This window comes from Rhipicephalus microplus, chromosome 5, assembly GCF_043290135.1.
Source record: "Rhipicephalus microplus isolate Deutch F79 chromosome 5, USDA_Rmic, whole genome shotgun sequence".
NCBI lineage: Eukaryota > Metazoa > Arthropoda > Arachnida > Ixodida > Ixodidae > Rhipicephalus > Rhipicephalus microplus.
Window position 1 is genome coordinate 126,547,812 of NC_134704.1, and position 26,721 is coordinate 126,574,532.

At 46.5% G+C, this 26,721-nt stretch overlaps 8 non-coding genes across 8 annotated transcripts; all 8 read right to left on the minus strand.

Annotated features, from left to right (window-relative positions):
- Nucleotides 1-4,144: 4,144 nt before the first annotated feature.
- TRNAI-UAU (transfer RNA isoleucine (anticodon UAU)) lies at nt 4,145-4,216 on the minus strand. The gene has a single exon. It is a non-coding gene; the product is annotated as a tRNA-Ile (tRNA).
- Nucleotides 4,217-6,193: 1,977 nt separating this feature from the next.
- TRNAI-UAU (transfer RNA isoleucine (anticodon UAU)) lies at nt 6,194-6,265 on the minus strand. Its single transcript has one exon. It is a non-coding gene; the product is annotated as a tRNA-Ile (tRNA).
- Nucleotides 6,266-8,652: 2,387 nt separating this feature from the next.
- Nucleotides 8,653-8,724, minus strand: TRNAI-UAU (transfer RNA isoleucine (anticodon UAU)). Its single transcript has one exon. It is a non-coding gene; the product is annotated as a tRNA-Ile (tRNA).
- Nucleotides 8,725-13,167: 4,443 nt separating this feature from the next.
- On the minus strand, nt 13,168-13,239 carry TRNAI-UAU (transfer RNA isoleucine (anticodon UAU)). The gene has a single exon. It is a non-coding gene; the product is annotated as a tRNA-Ile (tRNA).
- Nucleotides 13,240-16,583: 3,344 nt separating this feature from the next.
- Nucleotides 16,584-16,655, minus strand: TRNAI-UAU (transfer RNA isoleucine (anticodon UAU)). Its single transcript has one exon. It is a non-coding gene; the product is annotated as a tRNA-Ile (tRNA).
- A 1,980-nt stretch (nt 16,656-18,635) lies between these two features.
- On the minus strand, nt 18,636-18,707 carry TRNAI-UAU (transfer RNA isoleucine (anticodon UAU)). Its single transcript has one exon. It is a non-coding gene; the product is annotated as a tRNA-Ile (tRNA).
- Nucleotides 18,708-21,914: 3,207 nt separating this feature from the next.
- On the minus strand, nt 21,915-21,986 carry TRNAI-UAU (transfer RNA isoleucine (anticodon UAU)). The gene has a single exon. It is a non-coding gene; the product is annotated as a tRNA-Ile (tRNA).
- A 1,704-nt stretch (nt 21,987-23,690) lies between these two features.
- TRNAI-UAU (transfer RNA isoleucine (anticodon UAU)) lies at nt 23,691-23,762 on the minus strand. Its single transcript has one exon. It is a non-coding gene; the product is annotated as a tRNA-Ile (tRNA).
- Nucleotides 23,763-26,721: the final 2,959 nt, after the last annotated feature.

The window sequence follows — 26,721 nt, forward strand, 5'->3', positions numbered from 1 at the left end:
GTGCAGTAAGAAACTGCGCTCTAATGCAAAAGTATATAAACTCAGCAGAGCGTGGTTTCGATCCAAGGAACTCTGGAATATGGGCACAGCACGCTTCCACTGCGCCACTCTGCTGCACTCTAGTTACGTTAGAAAATGTGCAGTAAGGAACTGCGCACTAATGCAAAAGAACATAAAATTAGTAGAGCATGGTTTTGATCCACGGGCCTCTGGGTTATAGGCCCAGCACGCGTCCAGTTCGCCACTTTTCTCCACTCTAGTTACGTGAGAAAATGTGCAGTAAGAAAGTGTGCACTAATGCAAAAGATTATAAAGTTAGCAGAGCGTGGTTTCGATCCACGGACCTCTGAGTTATGGGCTAAGCATGCCTTCACTTCGCCACTCTGCTGCACTCTAGTTATGTGAGAAAATGTGCAGAAAGGAAGTGTGCACCAATGCAAAATTATATAAAGTTAGCAGAGCGTGGTTTCGGTCCACGGACCTATGGGTTATGTGCCCAGCACGCTTCCACTGCACCACGCTGCTGCATTCTGGTTACGTGAAAAATGTGCAGTAAGAAAGTGCGCACTAATGCAAAAGAAAATAAATTAGCACAGCGTGGTTTCGATCCACGGACCTCAGGAATAAAGGCCCAGCACGCTTCCACTGCGCCACCCTGCTGCACTCTGGTAACGTGAGAAAATGTGCAGTAAGAAAGTGCGCACTAATGCAAAAGAGAATAAATTTAGCACAGCGTGGTTTCGATCCATGGACCTCTGGATTATGGGCCCAGCGCGCTTCTACTGCGCCACCCTGCTGCACTCTGGTTACGTGAAAAAATGTGCAGTAAGATACTGTGCACAAATGCAAAACAATATAAAATTTGCAGAGCGTGCTTTAGATTCACGGACCTCTGGGTTATGGGCCAAGCACGCTTCCACTGCACCACTCTGCTGCATTCTAGTTACGTGGGAAAATGTGCAGTAAGAAAGTGCACACTAACGCAAAATAAAATAAATTTAGCTGAGCGTGGTTTCGCTCAACAGAACTCTGGGTTATGGGCCCAGCACGCTTCCACTGCGCCACTCTGCTGCACTCTAGTTACGTGAAAAATATGCAGTAACGAACTGCGCACTAATGGAAAAGAACATAAAATTAGTAGAGCTAGGCTTTGATCCGTCGACTATGGGTTATAGGCCCAGCACGCTTCCACTACGCCACTCTGCTGCATTCAAGTTACGTGGAAAAATGTGTAGAAAGAAAGTGCGCACTAATGCAAAAGAAAATAAATTTAGCAGAACGTGGTTTCAATCCACGGACCTGTGGGTTATGGGTCCAGCACGCTTCCACTGCGCCACTCTGCTGCATTGAAGTTACGTGGGAAAATGTGCAGTAAGAAAATGCGCTCCAATGCAAAAGAATATAAAATTAACAGAGCGTGGTTTCGATCCACGGACCTCTTGGTTACTGGCCCAGCACGCTTCCACTGCGCCACTCTGCTGCACTATAAATACGTGAGAAAATATGCAGTAAGAAACTGCGCACTAATGCAAAAGAACATAAAATTAGTAGAGCGTGGTTTCGCTTAAAGGAACTCTAGGTTATGAGCCCAGCACGCTTCCACTGCGCCACTCTGCACCACTCTAGTTGCGTGAGAAAAAGTGCAGTAAGAAACTGCGCTATAATGAAAAAGTATATAAACTCAGCAGAGGGTGGTTTCGATCCAAGGAACTCTGGAATATGGGCACAGCACGCTTCCACTGCGCCACTCTGCTGCACTCTAGTTACGTTAGAAAATATGCAATAAGGAACTGCGCACTAATGCAAAAGAACATAAAATTAGTAGAGCATGGTTTTGATCCACGGGCCTCTGGGTTATAGGCCCAGCACGCTTCCACTGCGCAATTCTTGTTCACTCTAGATACGTGAGAAAGTATGCAGCAAGAAATTGCGCACTAATGCAAAAGAATATAAAAGTAGCAGAGCGTGGTTTCAATCCATGGACCTCTGGGTTATGGGCCCAGCACGCTTCCACTGCGCCACTCTGCTGCAAGTAAGTTACGTGAGAAAACGTGCAGTAAGAAATTGCGCGCTATTGCAAAAGAAAATAAAGTTAGCAGGGCGTGGTTTCGATGCCCGGACCTCTGGCATATGGTCCCAGCACGCTTCCACTGCGCCACTCTGCTTCATTCCAGTTACGTGGGAAAATGTGCAGTAAGATAATGCGCACCAATGCAAAAGAATATAAAATTGACAGAGCGTGGTTTTGATCCACGGACCTCTTGGTTATGGGCCCAGCACGCTTCCACTGCGCCACTCTGCTGCATTGAAGTTACGTGGGAAAATGTGCAGTAAGAAAATGCGCTCCAATGCAAAAGAATATAAAATTAACAGAGCGTGGTTTCGATCCACGGACCTCTGGGTTACGGGCCCATCACGCTTCCACTGCACCACTCCGCTGCACTGTAGTTGCGTGAGAAAACGTGCAGTAAGAAACTGCGCACTAATGCAAAAGAAAATAAAATTAGCAGAGAGTGGTTTCGATCCACGGACTTCTGGGTTACGGGCCCATCATGATTCCACTGCACCACTCTGCTGCACTGTAGTTGCGTGAGAAAACGTGCAGTAAGAAACTGTGCACTAATGCAAAAGAATATAAAACTAGCAGAGCGTGGTTTAGATTCATGGAGGTCTGGGTTATGGGCCGAGCACGCTTCCACTGCACCACGCTGCTGCATTCTAGTTACGTGAGAAATGTGCAGTAAAAAAGTGCGCACTAATGCGAAAGAAAATAAATTAGCAAAGCGTGGTTTCGATCCACAGACCTCTGGAATAAAGGCCCAGCACGCTTCCACTGCGCCACCCTGCTGCACTCTGGTAACGTGAGAAAATGTGCAGTAAGAAAGTGCGCACTAATGCAAAAGAGAATAAAATTAGCACAGCGTGGTTCCGATCCACGGACCTCTGGATTATGGGCCCAGCACGCTTCTACTGCGTCACCCTGCTGCACTCTGGTTACATGACAAAATATGCAGTAACAAACTGCGCACTAATGCAAAAGAACATAAAATTAGTAGAGCTAGACTTTGATCAATGGGCTATGGGTTATAGGCCCAGCACGCTTCCACTGCGCCACTCTGCTGCATTGTAGTTACGTGGGAAAAAGTGCAGTAAGAAATTGTGCACTAATGCAAAAGTATGTAAAGGTAGCAGAGCGTGGTTTCGCTCCAAGGAACTCTGAGTTATGAGCCCAGCACGCGTCCACTGCGCCACTCTGCTAAGCTCTAGTTACGTGAGAAAATGTGCAGTAAGAAACTACGCTATAATGCAAAAGTCTGTAAACTCAGCAGAGCGTGGTTTTGATCCAAGGAACTCGGCAATATGCGCATAGCACGCATCCACTGCGCCACTCTGCTGCACTCCAGTTACGTTAGAAAATGTGCAGTAAGGAACTGCGCACTAATGCAAAAGAACATAAAATTTGTAGAGCATGGTTTTGATCCACGGGCCTCTGGGTTATAGGCGCAGCACGCTTCCACTGCGCCACTCTGCTGCACCCTAGTGATGTGACAAAATATGCAGTAAGGAACTGCGCACTAATGCATAAGAACATAAAATTAGTAGAGCTAGGCTTTGATCCATGGGGTATGGGTTATAGGCCCTGCACGCTTCCACTGCGCCACTCTGCTGCATTCAAGTTACGTGGAAAATTGTGCTGAAAGAAAGTGCGCACTTATGCAAAACAAAATAAATTTCGCAGAGCGTGGTTTCGATCCACGGATCTGTGGGTTATGGGCCCAGCACGCTTCTAGTGCGGCACTCTGCTGCACTATAGTTACGTGAGAAAATATGCAGGAAGAAATTGTGCACTAATGCAAAAGAATATATAATTAGCGGAGCGTGGTTTAGATTCATGGACCTCTGGGTTAAGGGCCAAGCACGCTTCCACTGCACCACTATGCTGCATTCAAGTTACGTGAAAAAATGTGCAGTAAGAAATTGCGCACCAATGCAAAGGAATATAAAATTAACAGAGCGTGGTTTAGATCGACGGACCTTTTGGTTATAGGCCCAGCACGCTTCCACTGCGCCACTCTGCTGCACTATAGTTACGTGAGAAAATATGCAGGAAGAAACTGTGCACTAATGCAAAATAACATAAAATTAGTAGAGCGTGGTTTTGATCCACGGGCCTCTGGGTTATAGGCCCAGCACGCTTCCACTGCGCCACTCTGCTGCATTACAGTTACGTGAAAAAATTTGCAGAAAAAAAGTGCGCACTAGTGCAAAAGAAAATAAATTTAGCAGAGCGTAGTTTCAATCCACCGACCTCTGAGTGTTGGGCCCAGCACGCTTCCACATCGCCACTCTGCTGCATTTAAGTTACGTGGGAAAAAGTGCAGTAAGAATTTGTGCACTAATGCAAAAGTATGTAAAGGTGGCAGAGCGTGGTTTCGCTCCAAGGAACTCTGGGTTATGAGCCCAGCACGCTTTCACTGCGCCACTCTGCTAAGCTCTAGTTACCTGAGAAAATGTGCAGTAAGAAACTGCGCTAAAATGCAAAAGTATGTAAACTCAGCAGAGCGTGGTTTTGATCCAAGGAACTCTGGAATATGCGCACAGCGCGCTTCCACTGCGCCACTCTGCTGCACTCTAGTTACGTTAGAAAATGTGCAGTAAGGAACTGCGCACTAATGCAAAAGAACATAAAATTTGTAGAGCATGGTTTTGATCCACGGGCCTCTGGGTTATAGGCCCAGCACGCTTCCGCGGCGCCACTCTGCTGCACCCTAAAGACGTGACAAAATATGGAGTAAGGAACTGCGCACTAATGCATAAGAACATAAAATTAGTAGAGCTAGGCTTTGATCCATGGGGTATGGGTTATAGGCCCTGCACGCTTCCACTGCGCCACTCTGCTGCATTCAAGTTACGTGGAAAATTGTGCAGAAAGAAAGTGCGCACTAATGCAAAAGAAAATATATTTAGTAGAACGTGGTTTTGATCCACGGACCTGTGGGTTATGGGCCCAGCACGCTTCCACTGCGCCACTCTTCTGCACTCTTGTGACGTGAGAAAACGTGCAGTAAGAAAGGGCGCACTATTGCAAAAAAATAAATTTAGCAGGGCGTTGTTTCGATCCACGGACCTTTTGGTTATGGGCCCAGCACGCTTCCACTCTGCCACTCTGCTGCACTATAGTTACGTGAGAAAATATGCAGGAAGAAACTGCGCAGTAATGCAAAAGAACATAAAATTAGTAGAGCTAGGCTTTGATCCATGGGGTATGGGTTATAGGCCCAGCACGCTTCCACTGCGCCACTCTGCTGCATTCAAGTTACGTGGAAAAATGTGCAGAAAGAAAGTGCGCACTAATGCAAAAGAAAATAAATTTTGCAGAACGTGGTTTCAATCCACGGACCTGTGGGTTATGGGTCCAGCACGTTTCCACTGCGCCACTCTGCTGCATTGAAGTTACGTGGGAAAATGTGCAGTAAGAAAATGCGCACCAATGCAAAAGAATAGAAAATTAACAGAGCGTGGTTTCGATCCACGGACCTCTTGGTTACTGGCCCAGCACGCTTCCACTGCGCCACTCTGCTGCACTCTAATAAGTGAGAAAATATGCAGTAAGAAACTGCGCACTAATGCAAAAGAACATAAAATTAGTAGAGCGTGGTTTCGCTACAAGGAAGTCTAGGTTATAAGCCCAGCACGCTTCCACTGCGCCACTCTGCTACACTCTAGTTACGTGAGAAAAAGTGCAGTAAGAAACTGCGCTATAATGCAAAAGTATATAAACTCAGCAGAGGGTGGTTTCGATCCAAGGAACTCTGGAATATGAGCACAGCACGCTTCTACTGCGCCACCCTGCTGCACTCTGGTTACGTGACAAAATATGCCGTAACAAACTGCGCACTAATGCAAAAGAACGTAAAGTTAGTAGAGCTAGGCTTTGATCCTTGGGCTATGGGTTATAGGCCCAGCACGCTTCCACTGCGCCCCTCTGCTGCATTCAAGTTACGTGAAAAAATGTGCAGTAAGAAATTGCGCACCAATGCAAAGGAATATAAAATTAACAGAGCGTGGTTTAGATCGACGGACCTTTTGGTTATAGGCCCAGCACGCTTCCACTGCGCCACTCTGCTGCACTATAGTTACGTGAGAAAATATGCAGGAAGAAACTGTGCACTAATGCAAAATAACATAAAATTAGTAGAGCGTGGTTTTGATCCACGGGCCTCTGGGTTATAGGCCCAGCACGCTTCCACTGCGCCACTCTGCTGCATTACAGTTACGTGAAAAAATTTGCAGAAAAAAAGTGCGCACTAGTGCAAAAGAAAATAAATTTAGCAGAGCGTAGTTTCAATCCACCGACCTCTGAGTGTTGGGCCCAGCACGCTTCCACATCGCCACTCTGCTGCATTTAAGTTACGTGGGAAAAAGTGCAGTAAGAATTTGTGCACTAATGCAAAAGTATGTAAAGGTGGCAGAGCGTGGTTTCGCTCCAAGGAACTCTGGGTTATGAGCCCAGCACGCTTTCACTGCGCCACTCTGCTAAGCTCTAGTTACCTGAGAAAATGTGCAGTAAGAAACTGCGCTAAAATGCAAAAGTATGTAAACTCAGCAGAGCGTGGTTTTGATCCAAGGAACTCTGGAATATGCGCACAGCACGCTTCCACTGCGCCACTCTGCTGCACTCTAGTTACTTTAGAAAATGTGCAGTAAGGAACTGCGCACTAATGCAAAAGAACATAAAATTTGTAGAGCATGGTTTTGATCCACGGGCCTCTGGGTTATAGGCCCAGCACGCTTCCACTGCGCCACTCTGCTGCACCCTAAAGACGTGACAAAATATGCAGTAAGGAACTGCGCACTAATGCATAAGAACATAAAATTAGTAGAGCTAGGCTTTGATCCATGGGGTATGGGTTATAGGCCCTGCACGCTTCCACTGCGCCACTCTGCTGCATTCAAGTTACGTGTAAAATTGTGCAGAAAGAAAGTGCGCACTAATGCAAAAGAAAATATATTTAGCAGAACGTGGTTTTGATCCACGGACCTGTGGGTTATGGGCCCAGCACGCTTCCACTGCGCCACTCTTCTGCACTCTTGTGACGTGAGAAAACGTGCAGTAAGAAAGGGCGCACTATTGCAAAAAATAAATTTAGCAGGGCGTGGTTTCGATCCACGGACCTTTTGGTTATGGGCCCAGCACGCTTCCACTCTGCCACTCTGCTGCACTATAGTTACGTGAGAAAATATGCAGGAAGAAACTGCGCAGTAATGCAAAAGAACATAAAATTAGTAGAGCGTGATGGCGCTCCCCGGATTTCTGGGTTATGGGCCCAGCACGCTTTCACTGCGCCCCTCTGCTACACTCTAGTTACGTGAGAAAATGTGCAGTAACGAACTGCGCACTAATGCAAAAGAACACAAAATGAGTAGAGCTAGGCTTTGATCCGTCGGCTATGGGTTATAGGCCCAGCACGCTTCCACTGCGCCACTCTGCTGCATTCAAGTTACGTGGAAAAATGTGCAGAAAGAAAGTGCGCACTAATGCAAAAGAAAATAAATTTTGCAGAACGTGGTTTCAATCCACGGACCTGTGGGTTATGGGTCCAGCACGTTTCCACTGCGCCACTCTGCTGCATTGAAGTTACGTGGGAAAATGTGCAGTAAGAAAATGCGCACCAATGCAAAAGAATAGAAAATTAACAGAGCGTGGTTTCGATCCACGGACCTCCTGGTTACTGGCCCAGCACGCTTCCACTGCGCCACTCTGCTGCACTCTAATAAGTGAGAAAATATGCAGTAAGAAACTGCGCACTAATGCAAAAGAACATAAAATTAGTAGAGCGTGGTTTCGCTACAAGGAACTCTAGGTTATAAGCCCAGCACGCTTCCACTGCGCCACTCTGCTACACTCTAGTTACGTGAGAAAAAGTGCAGTAAGAAACTGCGCTATAATGCAAAAGTATATAAACTCAGCAGAGGGTGGTTTCGATCCAGGGAACTCTGGAATATGAGCACAGCACGCTTCCACTGCGCCACTCTGCTGCAAGTAAGTTACGTGAGAAAACGTGCAGTAAGAAATTGCGCGCTATTGCAAAAGAAAATAAAGTTAGTAGGGCGTGGTTTCGATGCATGGACCTCTGGCATATGGTCCCAGCACGCTTCCACTGCGCCACTCTGCTTCATTCCAGTTGCGTGAGAAAATGTGCAGTAAGATAATGCGCACCAATGCAAAAGAATATAAAATTAGCACAGCGTGGTTTCGATCCACGGACCTCTGAATTATGGGCCCAGCACGCTTCTACTGCGCCACCCTGCTGCACTCTGGTTACGTGACAAAATATGCAGTAACGAACTGCGCACTAATGCAAAAGAACATAAAGTTAGTAGAGCTAGGCTTTGATCCTTGGGCTATGGGTTATAGGCCCAGCACGCTTCCACTGCGCCCCTCTGCTGCATTCAAGTTACGTGAAAAATTGTGCAGTAAGAAATTGCGCACCAATGCAAAGGAATATAAAATTAACAGAGCGTGGTTTAGATCGACGGACCTTTTGGTTATAGGCCCAGCACGCTTCCACTGCGCCACTCTGCTGCACTATAGTTACGTGAGAAAATATGCAGGAAGAAACTGTGCACTAATGCAAAATAACATAAAATTAGTAGAGCGTGGTTTTGATCCACGGGCCTCTGGGTTATAGGCCCAGCACGCTTCCACTGCGCCACTCTGCTGCATTACAGTTACGTGAAAAAATTTGCAGAAAAAAAGTGCGCACTAGTGCAAAAGAAAATAAATTTAGCAGAGCGTAGTTTCAATCCACCGACCTCTGAGTGTTGGGCCCAGCACGCTTCCGCATCGCCACTCTGCTGCATTTTAGTTACGTGGGAAAAAGTGCAGTAAGAATTTGTGCACTAATGCAAAAGTATGTAAAGGTGGCAGAGCGTGGTTTCGCTCCAAGGAACTCTGGGTTATGAGCCCAGCACGCTTTCACTGCGCCACTCTGCTAAGCTCTAGTTACCTGAGAAAATGTGCAGTAAGAAACTGCGCTATAATGCAAAAGTATGTAAACTCAGCAGAGCGTGGTTTTGATCCAAGGAACTCTGGAATATGCGCACAGCACGCTTCCACTGCGCCACTTTGCTGCAAGTAAGTTACGTGAGAAAACGTGCAGTAAGAAATTGCGCGCTATTGCAAAAGAAAATAAAGTTAGTAGGGCGTGGTTTCGATGCATGGACCTCTGGCATATGGTCCCAGCACGCTTCCACTGCGCCACTCTGCTTCATTCCAGTTACGTGAGAAAATGTGCAGTAAGATAATGCGCACCAATGCAAAAGATTATAAAATTAGCACAGCGTGGTTTCGATCCACGGACCTCTGAATTATGGGCCCAGCACGCTTCAACTGCGCCACCCTGCTGCACTCTGGTTACGTGACAAAATATGCAGTAACGAACTGCGCACTAATGCAAAAGAACATAAAGTTAGTAGAGCTAGGCTTTGATCCTTGGGCTATGGGTTATAGGCCCAGCACGCTTCCACTGCGCCCCTCTGCTGCATTCAAGTTACGTGAAAAATTGTGCAGTAAGAAATTGCGCACCAATGCAAAGGAATATAAAATTAACAGAGCGTGGTTTAGATCGACGGACCTTTTGGTTATAGGCCCAGCACGCTTCCACTGCGCCACTCTGCTGCACTATAGTTACGTGAGAAAATATGCAGGAAGAAACTGTGCACTAATGCAAAATAACATAAAATTAGTAGAGCGTGGTTTTGATCCACGGGCCTCTGGGTTATAGACCCAGCACGCTTCCACTGCGCCACTATGCTGCATTACAGTTACGTGAAAAAATTTGCAGAAAAAAAGTGCGCACTAGTGCAAAAGAAAATAAATTTAGCAGAGCGTAGTTTCAATCCACCGACCTCTGAGTGTTGGGCCCAGCCCGCTTCCACATCGCCACTCTGCTGCATTTTAGTTACGTGGGAGAAAGTGCAGTAAGAATTTGTGCACTAATGCAAAAGTATGTAAAGGTGGCAGAGCGTGGTTTCGCTCCAAGGAACTCTGGGTTATGAGCCCAGCACGCTTTCACTGCGCCACTCTGCTAAGCTCTAGTTACCTGAGAAAATGTGCAGTAAGAAACTGCGCTATAATGCAAAAGTATGTAAACTCAGCAGAGCGTGGTTTTGATCCAATGAACTCTGGAATATGCGCACAGCACGCTTCCACTGCGCCACTCTGCTGCACTCTAGTTACGTGAAAAAATGTGCAGTAAGAAACTGTGTACAAATGCAAAACAATATAAAATTAGCAGAGCGTGGTTTAGATTCACGGACCCCTGGGTTATGGGCCAAGCACGCTTCCACTGCACCACTCTGCTGCATTCTAGTTACGTGGGAAAATGTGCAGTAAGAAAGTGCACACTAACGCAAAATAAAATAAACTTAGCAAAGCATGGTTTCGCTCAACGGAACTCTGGGTTATGGGCCCAGCACGCTTCCACTGCGCCACTCTGCTGCACTCTAGTTACGTGAAAAATATGCCGTAACGAACTGCGCACTAATGCAAAAGAACATAAAATTAGTAGAACTAGGCTTTGATCCATTGGCTATGGGTTATAGGCCCAGCACGCTTCCACTGCGCCACTCTGCTGCATTCAAGTTACGTGGAAAAATGTGCAGAAAGAAAGTGCGCACTAATTCAAAAGAAAATAAATTTAGCAGAACGTGGTTTCAATCCACGGACCTGTGGGTTATGGGTCCAGCACGCTTCCACTGCGCCACTCTGCTGCATTGAAGTTACGTGGGAAAATGTGCAGTAAGAAAATGCGTACCAATGCAAAAGAATATAAAATTAACAGAGCGTGGTTTCAATCCACGGACCTCTTGGTTACGGGCCCAGCACGCTTCCACTGCGCCACTCTGCTGCACTATAATTACGTGAGAAAATGTGCAGTAAGAAACTGTGCACTAATGCAAAAGAACATAAAATTAGTAGAGCGTGGTTTCGCTACAAGGAACTCTAGGTTATAAGCCCAGCACGCTTCCACTGCGCCACTCTGCTACACTCTAGTTACGTGAGAAAAAGTGCAGTAAGAAACTGCGCTATAATGCAAAAGTATATAAACTCAGCAGAGGGTGGTTTCGATCCAGGGAACTCTGGAATATGAGCACAGCACGCTTCCACTGCGCCACTTTGCTGCAAGTAAGTTACGTGAGAAAACGTGCAGTAAGAAATTGCGCGCTATTGCAAAAGAAAATAAAGTTAGTAGGGCGTGGTTTCGATGCATGGACCTCTGGCATATGGTCCCAGCACGCTTCCACTGCGCCACTCTGCTTCATTCCAGTTACGTGAGAAAATGTGCAGTAAGATAATGCGCACCAATGCAAAAGAATATAAAATTAGCACAGCGTGGTTTCGATCCACGGACCTCTGAATTATGGGCCCAGCACGCTTCTACTGCGCCACCCTGCTGCACTCTGGTTACGTGACAAAATATGCAGTAACGAACTGCGCACTAATGCAAAAGAACATAAAGTTAGTAGAGCTAGGCTTTGATCCTTGGGCTATGGGTTATAGGCCCAGCACGCTTCCACTGCGCCCCTCTGCTGCATTCAAGTTACGTGAAAAATTGTGCAGTAAGAAATTGCGCACCAATGCAAAGGTATATAAAATTAACAGAGCGTGGTTTAGATCGACGGACCTTTTGGTTATAGGCCCAGCACGCTTCCACTGCGCCACTCTGCTGCACTATAGTTACGTGAGAAAATATGCAGGAAGAAACTGTGCACTAATGCAAAATAACATAAAATTAGTAGAGCGTGGTTTTGATCCACGGGCCTCTGGGTTATAGACCCAGCACGCTTCCACTGCGCCACTCTGCTGCATTACAGTTACGTGAAAAAATTTGCAGAAAAAAAGTGCGCACTAGTGCAAAAGAAAATAAATTTAGCGGAGCGTAGTTTCAATCCACCGACCTCTGAGTGTTGGGCCCAGCACGCTTCCACATCGCCACTCTGCTGCATTTTAGTTACGTGGGAAAAAGTGCAGTAAGAATTTGTGCACTAATGCAAAAGTATGTAAAGGTGGCAGAGCGTGGTTTCGCTCCAAGGAACTCTGGGTTATGAGCCCAGCACGCTTTCACTGCGCCACTCTGCTAAGCTCTAGTTACCTGAGAAAATGTGCAGTAAGAAACTGCGCTATAATGCAAAAGTATGTAAACTCAGCAGAGCATGGTTTTGATCCAAGGAACTCTGGAATATGCGCACAGCACGCTTCCACTGCGCCATTCTGCTGCACTCTAGTTACGTGAAAAAATGTGCAGTAAGAAACTGTGTACAAATGCAAAACAATATAAAATTAGCAGAGCGTGGTTTAGATTCACGGACCCCTGGGTTATGGGCCAAGCACGCTTCCACTGCACCACTCTGCTGCATTCTAGTTACGTGGGAAAATGTGCAGTAAGAAAGTGCACACTAACGCAAAATAAAATAAACTTAGCAAAGCATGGTTTCGCTCAACGGAACTCTGGGTTATGGGCCCAGCACGCTTCCACTGCGCCACTCTGCTGCACTCTAGTTACGTGAAAAATATGCCGTAACGAACTGCGCACTAATGCAAAAGAACATAAAATTAGTAGAACTAGGCTTTGATCCATTGGCTATGGGTTATAGGCCCAGCACGCTTCCACTGCGCCACTCTGCTGCATTCAAGTTACGTGGAAAAATGTGCAGAAAGAAAGTGCGCACTAATTCAAAAGAAAATAAATTTAGCAGAACGTGGTTTCAATCCACGGACCTGTGGGTTATGGGTCCAGCACGCTTCCACTGCGCCACTCTGCTGCATTGAAGTTACGTGGGAAAATGTGCAGTAAGAAAATGCGTACCAATGCAAAAGAATATAAAATTAACAGAGCGTGGTTTCAATCCACGGACCTCTTGGTTACGGGCCCAGCACGCTTCCACTGCGCCACTCTGCTGCACTATAATTACGTGAGAAAATGTGCAGTAAGAAACTGTGCACTACTGCAAAAGAATATAAAATTAGCGGAGCGTGGTTTAGATTCATGGACCTCTGGGTTAAGGGCCAAGCACGCTTCCACTGCACCACTCTGCTGCATTCTAGTTACGTGGGAAAATGTGCAGTAAGAAAGTGCACACTAACGCAAAAAAACATAAAATTAGTAGAGCGTGGTTTTGATCCACGGGCCTCTGGGTTATAGGCCCAGCACGCTTCCACTGCGCCACTCTGCTGTATTACAGTTACGTAAAAAAATTTGCAGAAAAAAGTGCGCATTAGTGCAAAAGAAAATAAATTTAGCAGAGCGTAGTTTCAATCCACGGACCTCTGAATGTTGGGCCCAGCACGCTTCCACATCGCCACTCTGCTGCATTCTAGTTACGTGGGAAAAAGTGCAGTAAGAATTTGTGCATTAATGCAAAAGTATGTAAAGATGGCAGAGCGTGGTTTCGCTCCAAGGAACTCTGCGTTATGAGCCCAGCACGCTTTCACTGCGCCACTCTGCTAAGCTCTAGTTACCTGAGAAAATGTGCAGTAAGAAACTGCGCTATAATGCAGAAGTATGTAAACTCAGCAGAGCGTGGTTTTGATCCAAGGAACTCTGGAATATGTGCACAGCACGCTTCCACTGCGCCACTCTGCTGCACTCTAGTTACCTTAGAAAATGTGCAGTAAGGAACTGCGCACTAATGCAAAAGAACATAAAATTTGTAGAGCATGGTTTTGATCCACGGGCCTCTGGGTTATAGGCCCAGCACGCTTCCACTGCGCCACTCCGCTGCAAGTAAGTTACGTGAGAAAACGTGCAGTAAGAAACTGCGCGCTATTGCAAAAGAAAATAAAGTTAGTAGGGCGTGGTTTCAATCCACGGACCTGTGGGTTATGGGTCCAGCACGTTTCCACTGCGCCACTCTGCTGCATTGAAGTTACGTGGGAAAATGTGCAGTAAGAAAATGCGCACCAATGCAAAAGAATAGAAAATTAACAGAGCGTGGTTTTGATCCACGGACCTCTTGGTTACTGGCCCAGCACGCTTCCACTGCGCCACTCTGCTGCACTCTAATAAGTGAGAAAATATGCAGTAAGAAACTGCGCACTAATGCAAAAGAAGATAAAATTAGTAGAGCGTGGTTTCGCTACAAGGAACTCTAGGTTATAAGCCCAGCACGCTTCCACTGCGCCACTCTGCTACACTCTAGTTACGTAAGAAAAAGTGCAGTAAGAAACTGCGCAATAATGCAAAAGTATATAAACTCAGTAGAGGGTGGTTTCGATCCAAGGAACTCTGGAATATGAGCACAGCACGCTTCCACTGCGCCACTCTGCTGCACTCTAGTTACGTTAGAAAATGTGCAGTGAGGAACTGCGCACTAATGCAAAAGAATATAAAATTAGCAGAGCGTGGTTTCAATCCACGGACCTCTCGGTTATGGGCCCAGCACGCTTCCACTGCGCCACTCCGCTGCAAGTAAGTTACGTGAGAAAACGTGCAGTAAGAAATTGCGCGCTATTGCAAAAGAAAATAAAGTTAGTAGGGCGTGGTTTCAATCCACGGACCTGTGGGTTAAGGGTACAGCACGTTTCCACTGCGCCACTCTGCTGCATTGAAGTTACGTGGGAAAATGTGCAGTAAGAAAATGCGCACCAATGCAAAAGAATAGAAAATTAACAGAGCGTGGTTTTGATCCACGGACCTCTTGGTTACTGGCCCAGCACGCTTCCACTGCGCCACTCTGCTGCACTCTAATAAGTGAGAAAATATGCAGTAAGAAACTGCGCACTAATGCAAAAGAACATAAAATTAGTAGAGCGTGGTTTCGCTACAAGGAACTCTAGGTTATAAGCCCAGCACGCTTCCACTGCGCCACTCTGCTTCATTCCAGTTACGTGAGAAAATGTGCAGTAAGATAATGCGCACCAATGCAAAAGAATATAAAATCAGCAGAGCGTGGTTTTGATCCAAGGAACTCTGGAATATGCGCACAGCACGCTTCCACTGCGCCACTCTGCTGCACCCTAGTGACGTGACAAAATATGCAGTAAGGAACTGCGCACTAATGCATAAGAACATAAAATTAGTAGAGCTAGGCTTTGATCCTTGGGGTATGGGTTATAGGCCCTGCACGCTTCCACTGCGCCACTCTGCTGCACTCTTGTGACGTGAGAAAACGTGCAGTAAGAAAGTGCGCGCTATTGCAAAAAAATAAAGTTAGCAGGGCGGGATTTCGATGCACGGACCTCTGGCATATTGTCCCAGCACGCTTCTGCTGCGCCACTCTGCTGCATTCCAGTTACGTGGGGAAATGTGCAGTAAGATAATGCGCACCAATTCAAAAGATTATAAAATTAACAGAGCGTGGTTTCGATCCACGGACCTCTTGGTTATGGGCCCAGCGCGCTTCCACTGCGCCACTCTGGTGCACAATACTTACGTGAGAAAATGTGCAGTAAGAAATTGCGTACTAATGCAAAAGAAAATGAAATTAGCAGAGCGTGGTTTCGATCCACGGACCTCCCGGTTACGGGCCTATCACGCTTCCACTGCACCACTCTGCTGCACTCTAGTTGCGTGAGAAAACGTGCAGTAAGAAACTGTGCACTAATGCAAAAGAATAAAAAACTAAGCAGAGCGTGGTTTAGATTCATGGAGCTCTGGGTTATGGGCCGAGCACGCTTTCACTGCACCACTCTGCTGCACTCTAGTTACGTGAGAAAATGTGCAGAAAAGAAGTGCGCACTAATGCAAAAGTATATAAAGTTAGCAGAGCGTGGTTTTGATCAACGGACCTATGGGTTAAGTGCCCAGCACGCTTCCACTGCACCAAGCTGCTGCATTCTAGTTACGTGTAAAATGTGCAGTAAGAAAGTGCGCACTAATGCAAAAGAAATTAAATTAGCACAGCGTGGTTTAGATCCACGGACCTCTGGAATAAAGGCCCAGCACGCTTCTACTGCACCACCCTGTTGCACCCTGGTTACGTGAAAAAATGTGCAGTAAGAAATTGTGCACTAATGTAAAAGAATATAAAATTAGCAGAGCGTGGTTTAGATTCACGGACCTCTGAGTTATGGGCCAAGCACGCTTCCACTGCACCACTCTGCTGCATTCTAAGTACGTGAGAAAATGTGCAGTAAGAAAGTGCACACTAACGCAAAATAAAATAAATTTAGCAGAGCCTGGTTTCGCTCCACGGAACTCTGGGTTATGGGCACAGCACGCTTCCACTGCGCCACTCTGCTGCACTCTAGTTACGTGAAAAATATGCCGTAACGAACTGCGCACTAATGCAAAAGAACATAAAATTAGTAGAACTAGGCTTTGATCCATTGGCTATGGGTTATAGGCCCAGCACGCTTCCACTGCGCCACTCTTGTGGACTCTAGATACGTGAGAAAGTGTGCAGTAAGAAATTGCGCACTAATGCAAAAGAATATAAACTCAGCAGAGCATGGTTTCGATCCAAGGAACTCTGGAATATGGACCCAGCACGCTTCCACTGCGCCACTCTGCTGCACTCTAGTTACGTTAGAAAATGTGCAGTAACGAACTGCGCACTAATGCAAAAGAACATAAAATTAGTAGAGCGTGGTTTTGATCCACGGGCCTCTGGGTTATAGGCCCAGCACGCTTCCACTGCGCCACTCTGCTGCATTACAGTTACGTGGAAAAATTTGCAGAAAAAAAGTGCGCGCTATTGCAAAAGAAAATAAAGTTAGCAGGGCGTGGTTTCGATGTACGGACCTCTGGCATATGGTCCGATCACGCTTCCACTGCGCCACTCTGCTGCATTCCAGTTACGTGGGAAAATGTGCAGTAAGATAATGCGCACTAATGCAAAAGAATATAAAATTAACAGAGCGTGGTTTCGATCCACGGACCTCTTGGTTTTGGGCCCAGCACGCTTCCACTGCGCCACTCTGCTGTACTATAGTTACGTGAGAAAATGTGCAGTAAGAAACTGCGCACTAATGCGAAAGAAAATAAAATTAGCAGAGCGTGGTTTCGATCCACGGAACTCTGGGTTACGGGCCCAACACGCTTCCACTGCACCACTCTGCTGCACTCTAGTTGCGTGAGAAAACGTGCAGTAAGGAACTGTGCACTAATGCAAAAGTATACAAAACTAGCAGAGCGTGGTTTATATTCATAGAGCTCTGGGTTATGGGCCGAGCAGGCTTTCACTGCACCACTCTGCTGCAGTCTTGTGACGTTAGAAAACGTGCAGTAAGAAAGTGCGCACTATTGCAAAAGAAAATAAAGTTAGCAGGGCGTGGTTTCGATCCACGGACCTCTGGGATATGGTCCCATCACGCTTCCACTGCGCCACTCTGCTGCATTCAAGTTACGTGGGAAAATGTGCACTAAGAAAGTGCACACTAATGCAAAATAAAAAAAATTTAGCAGAGCGTGGTTTCGTTCCACGGAACTCTGGGTTATGGGCCCGGCACGCGTCTACTGCGCCACTTTTTTCCACTCTAGTTACGTGAGAAAATGTGCAGTAAGAAAGTGTGCACTAATGCAAAAGATTATAAAGTTAGCAGAGCGTGGTTTCGATCCACAGACCTCTGGGTTATGGGCTAAGCATGCCTTCACTTCGCCACTCTGCTGCACTCTAGTTATGTGAGAAAATGTGCAGAAAGGAAGTGTGCACCAATGCAAAATATTATAAAGTTAGCAGAGCGTGGTTTTGGTCCACGTACCTATGGGTTATGTGCCCAGCACGCTTCCACTGCACCACGCTGCTGCATTCTGGTTACGTGAAAAATGTGCAGTAAGAAAGTGCGCAACAATGCAAAAGAAAATAAATTTGCACAGTGTGGTTTCGATCCACGGACCTCTGGATTAAAGGCCCAGCACGCTTCCACTGCGCCACCCTGCTGCAGCCTGGTAACGTGAGAAAATGTGCAGTAAGAAAGTGCGCACTAATGCAAAAGAGAATAAAATTAGCACAGCGTGGTTTCAATCCAGGGACCTCTCGATTATGGGCCCAGCACGCTTCTACTGCACCACCCTGTTGCACCCTGGTTACGTGAAAAAATGTGCAGTAAGAAACTTGCACTAATGCAAAAGAATATAAAAGTAGCAGAGCGTGGTTTAGATTCACGCACCTGTGCGTTATGGGCCAAGCACGCTTCCACTGCACCATTCTGCTGCATTCTAAGTACGTGAGAAAATGTGCAGTAAGAACGTGCACACTAACGCAAAATAAAATAAATTTAGCAGAGCCTGGTTTCGCTCCACGGAACTCTGGGTTATGGGCACAGCACGCTTCCACTGCGCCACTCTGCTGCACTCTAGTTACGTTAGAAACTGTGTAGTAAGGAACTGCGCACTAATGCAAAAGAACATAAAATTAGTAGAGAATGGTTTTGATCCACGGGCTACTGGGTTATAGGCCCAGCACGCTTCCACTGCGCCACTCTTGTGGACTCTAGATACGTGAGAAAGTGTGCAGTAAGAAATTGCGCACTAATGCAAAAGAATATAAACTCAGCAGAGCATGGTTTCGATCCAAGGAACTCTGGAATATGGACCCAGCACGCTTCCACTGCGCCACTCTGCTGCACTCTAGTTACGTTAGAAAATGTGCAGTAACGAACTGCGCACTAATGCAAAAGAACATAAAATTAGTAGAGCGTGGTTTTGATCCACGGGCCTCTGGGTTATAGGCCCAGCACGCTTCCACTGCGCCACTCTGCTGCATTACAGTTACGTGGAAAAATTTGCAGAAAAAAAGTGCGCGCTATTGCAAAAGAAAATAAAGTTAGCAGAACGTGGTTTCAATCCACGGACCTGTGGGTTATGGGTCCAGCACGCTTCCACTGCGCCACTCTGCTGCATTGAAGTTACGTGGGAAAATGTGCAGTAAGAAAATGCGTACCAATGCAAAAGAATATAAAATTAACAGAGCGTGGTTTCAATCCACGGACCTCTTGGTTACGGGCCCAGCACGCTTCCACTGCGCCACTCTGCTGCACTATAATTACGTGAGAAAATGTGCAGTAAGAAACTGTGCACTACTGCAAAAGAATATAAAATTAGCGGAGCGTGGTTTAGATTCATGGACCTCTGGGTTAAGGGCCAAGCACGCTTCCACTGCACCACTCTGCTGCATTCTAGTTACGTGGGAAAATGGGCAGTAAGAAAGTGCACACTAACGCAAAAGAACATAAAATTAGTAGAGCGTGGTTTTGATCCACGGGCCTCTGGGTTATAGGCCAAGCACGCTTCCACTGCGCCACTCTGGTGCATTACAGTTACGTGCAAAAATTTGCAGAAAAAAAGTGCGCACTAGTGCAAAAGAAAATAAATTTAGCAGAGCGTGGTTTCGCTCCACGGAACTCTGGGTTATGGGCCCAGCACGCTTCCAATGCGCCACTCTGCTGCACTCTAGTTACGTTAGAAAATGTGCAGTAAGAAAGTGCACACTATTGCAAATGAAAATAAAGTTAGCAGGGCGTGGTTTCGATCCACGAACCTCTGGGTTATGACCCAGCACGCCTCCACTGCGCCACTCTGCTGCACTCTAGTTACGTGGAAAAAAGTGCAGGAAGAAATTGTGCACTAATGCAAAAGTATATAAAGGTAGCAGAGCGTGCTTTCGCTCCACAGAACTCTGAGTGTTGGGCCCAGCACGCTTCCAATGCGCCACTCTGCTGCACTCTCGTTACGTTAGAAAATGTGTTGTAAGGAACTGCGCACTAATGCAAAAGAACATAAAATTAGTAGAGAATGGTTTTGATCAACGGGCTACTGGGTTATAGGCCCAGCACGCTTCCACTGCGCCACTCTTGTGCCCTCTAGATACGTGAGAAAGTGTGCAGTAAGAAATTGCGCACTAATGCAAAAGAATATAAACTAAGCAGAGCGTGGTTTCGATCCAAGAAACTCTGGAATATGGGCCCAGCACTCTTCCACTGCGCCACTCTGCTGCACTCTAGTTACGTTAGAAAATGTGCAGTAACGAACTGCGCACTAATGCAAAAGAACATAAAATTAGTAGAGCGTAGTTTTGATCCACGGGCCTCTGGGTTATAGGCCCAGCACGCTTCCACTGCGCCACTCTGCTGCATTACAGTTACGTGGAAAAATTTGCAGAAAAAAAGTGCGCGCTATTGCAAAAGAAAATAAAGTTAGCAGGGCGTGGTTTCGATGCACGGACCTCTGGCATATGGTCCCATCACGCTTCCACTGCGCCACTCTGCTGCATTCCAGTTACGTGGGAAAATGTGCAGTAAGATAATGCGCACCAATGCAAAAGAATATAAAATTAACAGAGCGTGGTTTCGATCCACGGACCTCTTGGTTTTGGGCCCAGCACGCTTTCACTGCGCCACTCTGCTGCACTATAGTTACGTGAGAAAATGTGCAGTAAGAAACTGCGCACTAATGCGAAAGAAAATAAAATTAGCAGAGCGTGGTTTCGATCCACGGAACTCTGGGTTACGGGCCCATCACGCTTCTACTGCACCACTCTGCTGCACTCTAGTTGCGTGAGAAAACGTGCAGTAAGGAACTGTGCACTAATGCAAAAGAATATAAAACTAGCAGAGCGTGGTTTATATTCATGGAGCTCTGGGTTATGGGCCGAGCAGGGTTTCACTGTACCACTCTGCTGCACTCTTGTGACGTTAGAAAACGTGCAGTAAGAAAGTGCGCACTATTGCAAAAGAAAATTAGCAGGGCGTGGTTTCGATCCACGGACCTCTGGGATATGGTCCCTTCACGCTTCCACTGCGCCACTCTGCTGCATTCAAGTTACGTGGGAAAATGTGCACTAAGAAAGTGCACACTAAAGCAAAATAAAAAAAATTAGCAGAGCGTGGTTTCGTTCCACGGAACTCTGGGTTATGGGCCCAGCACGCGTCCACTGCGCCACTTTTCTCCACTCTAGTTACGTGGGAAAATGTGCAGTAAGAAAGTGTGCACTAATGCAAAAGATTATAAAGTTAGCAGAGCGTAGTTTCGATCCACGAACCTCTGGGTTATGGGCTAAGCATGCCTTCACTTCGCCACTCTGCTGCACTCTAGTTATGTGAGAAAATGTACAGAAAGGAAGTGTGCACCAATGCAAAATTATATAAAGTTAGCAGCGCGTGGTTTCGGTCCACGGACCTATGGGTTATGTGCCCAGCACGCTTCCACTGCACCACGCTGCTGCATTCTGATTACGTGAAAAATGCGCAGTAAGAGAGTGCGCAATAATGCAAAAGAAAATAAATTTGCACAGTGTGGTTTCGATCCACGGACCTCTGGATTAAAGGCCCAGCACGCTTCCACTGCGCCACCCTGCTGCAGCCTAGTAACGTGAGAAAATGTGCAGTAAGAAAGTGCGCACTAATGCAAAAGAGAATAAAATTAGCACAGCGTGGTTTCGATCCATGGACCTCTCGATTATGGGCCACTCATGCTTCTACTGCACCACCCTGTTGCACCCTGGTTACGTGAAGAAATGTGCAGTAAGAAACTGTGCACTAATGCAAAAAGATACAAATTTAGCAGAGCGTGGTTTCGCTCCACGGAACTCTGGGTTATGGGCACAGCACGCTTTCACTGCGCCACTCTGCTGCACTCTAGTTACGTTAGAAAATGTGTAGTAAGGAACTGCGCACTAATGCAAAAGAACATAAAATTAGTAGAGAATGGTTTTGATCCACGGGCTACTGGGTTATAGGCCCAGCACGCTTCCACTGCGCCACTCTTGTGCACTCTAGATACGTGAGAAAGTGTGCAGTAAGAAATTGCGCACTAATGCAAAAGAATATAAACTCAGCAGAGCGTGGTTTCGATCCAAGGAACTCTGGAATATGGACCCAGCACGCTTCCACTGCGCCACTCTGCTGTACTCTAGTTACGTTAGAAAATGTGCAGTAACGAACTGCGCACTAATGCAAAAGAACATAAAATTAGTAGAGCGTGGTTTTGATCCACGGGCCTCTGGGTTATAGGCCCAGCACGCTTCCACTGCGCCACTCTGCTGCATTACAGTTACGTGGAAAAATTTGCAGAAAAAAAGTGCGCGCTATCGCAAAAGAAAATAAAGTTAGCAGGGCGTGGTTTCGATCCACGGACCTCTGGGATATGGTCCCATCACGCTTCCACTGCGCCACTCTGCTGCATTCAAGTTACGTGGGAAATTGTGCACTAAGAAAGTGCACACTAATGCAAAATAAAAAAAAATTTAGCAGAGCGTGGTTTCGTTCCACGGAACTCTGGGTTATGAGCCCGGCACGCGTCTACTGCGCCACTTTTTTCCACTCTAGTTACGTGAGAAAATGTGCAGTAAGAAAGTGTGCACTAATGCAAAAGATTATAAAGTTAGCAGAGCGTGGTTTCGATCCACGGACCTCTGGGTTATGGGCTAAGCATGCCTTCACTTCGCCACTCTGCTGCACTCTAGTTATGTGAGAAAATGTGCAGAAAGGAAGTGTGCACCAATGCAAAATATTATAAAGTTAGCAGAGCGTGGTTTTGGGCCACGGACCTATGGGTTATGTGCCCAGCACGCTTCCAGGGCATCACGCTGCTGCATTCTGGTTACGTGAAAAATGTGCAGTAAGAAAGTGCGCACTAATGAAAAAGAAATAAATTTGCACAGTGTGGTTTCGATCCACGGACCTCTGGATTAAAGGCCCAGCACGCTTCCACTGCGCCACCCTGCTGCAGTCTGGTAACGTGAGAAAATGTGCAGTAAGAAAGTGCGCCCTAATGCAAAAGAGAATAAAATTAGCACAGCGTGGTTTCGATCCATGGACCTCTCGATTATGGGCCAGCACGCTTCTACTGCGCCACCCTGCTGCACTCTAGTTACGTGAAAAAATGTGCAGTAAGAAACTGTGTACAAATGCAAAACAATATAAAATTAGCAGAGCGTGGTTTAGATTCACGGACCCCTGGGTTATGGGCCAAGCACGCTTCCACTGCACCACTCTGCTGCATTCTAGTTACGTGGGAAAATGTGCAGTAAGAAAGTGCACACTAACGCAAAATAAAATAAATTTAGCAAAGCGTGGTTTCGCTCAACGGAACTCTGGGTTATGGGCCCAGCACGCTTCCACTGCGCCACTCTGCTGCACTCTAGTTACGTGAAAAATATGCCGTAACGAACTGCGCACTAATGCAAAAGAACATAAAATTAGTAGAACTAGGCTTTGATCCATCGGCTATGGGTTATAGGCCCAGCACGCTTCTACTGCGCCACTCTGCTGCATTCAAGTTACTTGGAAAAATGTGCAGAAAGAAAGTGCGCACTAATTCAAAAGAAAATAAATTTAGCAGAACGTGGTTTCAATCCACGGACCTGTGGGTTATGGGTCCAGCACGCTTCCACTGCGCCACTCTGCTGCATTGAAGTTACGTGGGAAAATGTGCAGTAAGAAAATGCGCACCACTGCAAAAGAATATAAAATTAACAGAGCGTGGTTTCAATCCACGGACCTCTTGGTTACGGGCCCAGCACGCTTCCACTGCGCCACTCTGCTGCACTATAATTACGTGAGAAAATGTGCAGTAAGAAACTGTGCACTACTGCAAAAGAATATAAAATTAGCGGAGCGTGGTTTAGATTCATGGACCTCTGGGTTAAGGGCCAAGCACGCTTCCACTGCACCACTCTGCTGCATTCTAGTTACGTGGGAAAATGTGCAGTAAGAAAGTGCACACTAACGCAAAAAAACATAAAATTAGTAGAGCGTGGTTTTGATCCACGGGCCTCTGGGTTATAGGCCCAGCACGCTTCCACTGCGCCACTCTGCTGTATTACAGTTACGTAAAAAAACTTGCAGAAAAAAGTGCGCATTAGTGCAAAAGAAAATAAATTTAGCAGAGCGTAGTTTCAATCCACCGACCTCTGAGTGTTGGGCCCAGCACGCTTCCACATCGCCACTCTGCTGCATTCTAGTTACGTGTGTAAAAGTGCAGTAAGAATTTGTGCAGTAATGCAAAAGTATGTAAAGGTGGCAGAGCGTGGTTTCGCTCCAAGGAACTCTGGGTTATGAGCCCAGCACGCTTTCACTGCGCCACTCTGCTAAGCTCTAGTTACCTGAGAAAATGTGCAGTAAGAAACTGCGTTATAATGCAAAAGTATGTAAACTCAGCAGAGCGTGGTTTTGATCCAAGGAACTCTGGAATATGCGCACAGCACGCTTCCACTGCGCCACTCTGCTGCACTCTAGTTACGTTAGAAAATGTGCAGTAAGGAACTGTGCACTAATGCAAAAGAATATAAAATTAGCAGAGCGTGGTTTAGATTCACGGACCCCTGGGTTATGGGCCAAGCACGCTTCCACTTCACCACTCTGCTGCATTCTAGTTACGTGGGAAAATGTGCAGTAAGAAAGTGCACACTAACGCAAAATAAAATAAACTTAGCAAAGCATGGTTTCGCTCAACGGAACTCTGGGTTATAGGCCAAGCACGCTTCCACTGCGCCACTCTGGTGCACTCTAGTTACGTTAGAAAATGTGCAGTAAGAAAGTGCACACTATTGCAAATGAAAATAAAGTTAGCAGGGCGTGGTTTCGATCCACGAACCTCTGGGTTATGACCCAGCACGCCTCCACTGCGCCACTCTGCTGCACTCTAGTTACGTGGAAAAAAGTGCAGTAAGAAATTGTGCACTAATGCAAAAGTATATAAAGGTAGCAGAGCGTGCTTTCGCTCCACAGAACTCTGAGTGTTGGGCCCAGCACGCTTCCACATCGCCACTCTGCTGCATTCTAGTTATGTGGGAAAAAGTGCAGTAAGAAATTGTGCACTAATGCAAAAGTATATAAAGCTAGCCGAGCGTGGTTTTGCTCCAAGGAACTCTGGGTTACGAGCCCAGCACGCTTCCACTGCGCCACATTGCTAAGCTCTAGTTACGTGAAAAAATGTGCAGTAAGAAACTGCGCTATAATGCAAAAGTATGTAAACTCAGCAGAGCGTGGTTTTTATCCAAGGAACGCTGGAATATGGGCACAGCACGCTTCCACTGCGCCACTCTGCTGCACTCTAGTTAGGTTAGAAAATGTGCAGTAAGGAACTTCGCACTAATGCAAAAGAACATAAAATTTGTAGAGCATGGTTTTGATCCACGGGCCTCTGGGTTTTAGGCCCAGCACGCTTTTACTGCGCCACTCTTGTGCACTCTAGATACATGAGAAAGTGTGCAGTAAGAAATTGCGCACTAATGCAAAAGAATATTAAATTAGTGGAGGCGTGGTTTCAATCCACGGACCTCTGGGTTATGGGCCGAAAACGCTTTCACTGCACCACTCTGCTGCACTCTAGTTACGTGAGAAAATGTGCAGAAAGGAAGTGCGCGCTAATGCAAAAGTATATAAAGTTAGCAGAGCGTGGTTTCGATCAACGGACCGATAGGTTAAGTGCCCAGCACGCTTCCACTGCACCACGCTGCTGCATTCTAGTTACGTGGAAAATGTGCAGTAAGAAAGTGCGCACTAATGCGAAAGAAAATAAATTAGCACAGCGTGGTTTCGATCCACGGACCTCTGGATTAAAGGCCCAGCACGCTTCTACTGCACCACCCTGTTGCACCCTGGTTACGTGAAAAAATGTGCAGTAAGAAACTGTGCACTAATGCAAAAGAATATAAAATTAGCAGAGCGTGGTTTAGATTCACGGACTTCTGAGTTATGGGCCAAGCACGCTTCCACTGCACCACTCTTGTGCCCTCTAGATACGTGAGAAAGTGTGCAGTAAGAAATTGCGCACTAATGCAAAAGAATATAAACTAAGCAGAGCGTGGTTTCGATCCAAGAAACTCTGGAATATGGGCCCAGCACTCTTCCACTGCGCCACTCTGCTGCACTCTAGTTACGTTAGAAAATGTGCAGTAACGAACTGCGCACTAATGCAAAAGAACATAAAATTAGTAGAGCGTAGTTTTGATCCATGGGCCTCTGGGTTATAGGCCCAGCATGCTTCCACTGCGCCACTCTGCTGCATTACAGTTACGTGGAAAAATTTGCAGAAAAAAAGTGCGCGCTATTGCAAAAGAAAATAAAGTTAGCAGGGCGTGGTTTCGATGCACGGACCTCTGGCATATGGTCCCATCACGCTTCCACTGCGCCACTCTGCTGCATTCCAGTTACGTGGGAAAATGTGCAGTAAGATAATGCGCACCAATGCAAAAGAATATAAAATTAACAGAGCGTGGTTTCGATCCACGGACCTCTTGGTTTTGGGCCCAGCACGCTTTCACTGCGCCACTCTGCTGCACTATAGTTACGTGAGAAAATGTGCAGTAAGAAACTGCGCACTAATGCGAAAAAAAATAAAATTAGCAGAGCGTGGTTTCGATCCACCTGAACTCTGGGTTACGGGCCCATCACGCTTCTACTGCACCACTCTGCTGCACTCTAGTTGCGTGAGAAAACGTGCAGTAAGGAACTGTGCACTAATGCAAAAGAATATAAAACTAGCAGAGCGTGGTTTATATTCATGGAGCTCTGGGTTATGGGCCGAGCACGCTTTCACTGTACCACTCTGCTGCACTCTTGTGACGTTAGAAAACGACGTGCAGTAAGAAAGTGCGCACTATTGCAAAAGAAAATTAGCAGGGCGTGGTTTCGATCCACGGACCTCTGGGATATGGTCCCTTCACGCTTCCACTGCGCCACTCTGCTGCATTCAAGTTACGTGGGAAAATGTGCACTAAGAAAGTGCACACTAAAGCAAAATAAAAAAAAATTAGCAGAGCGTGGTTTCGTTC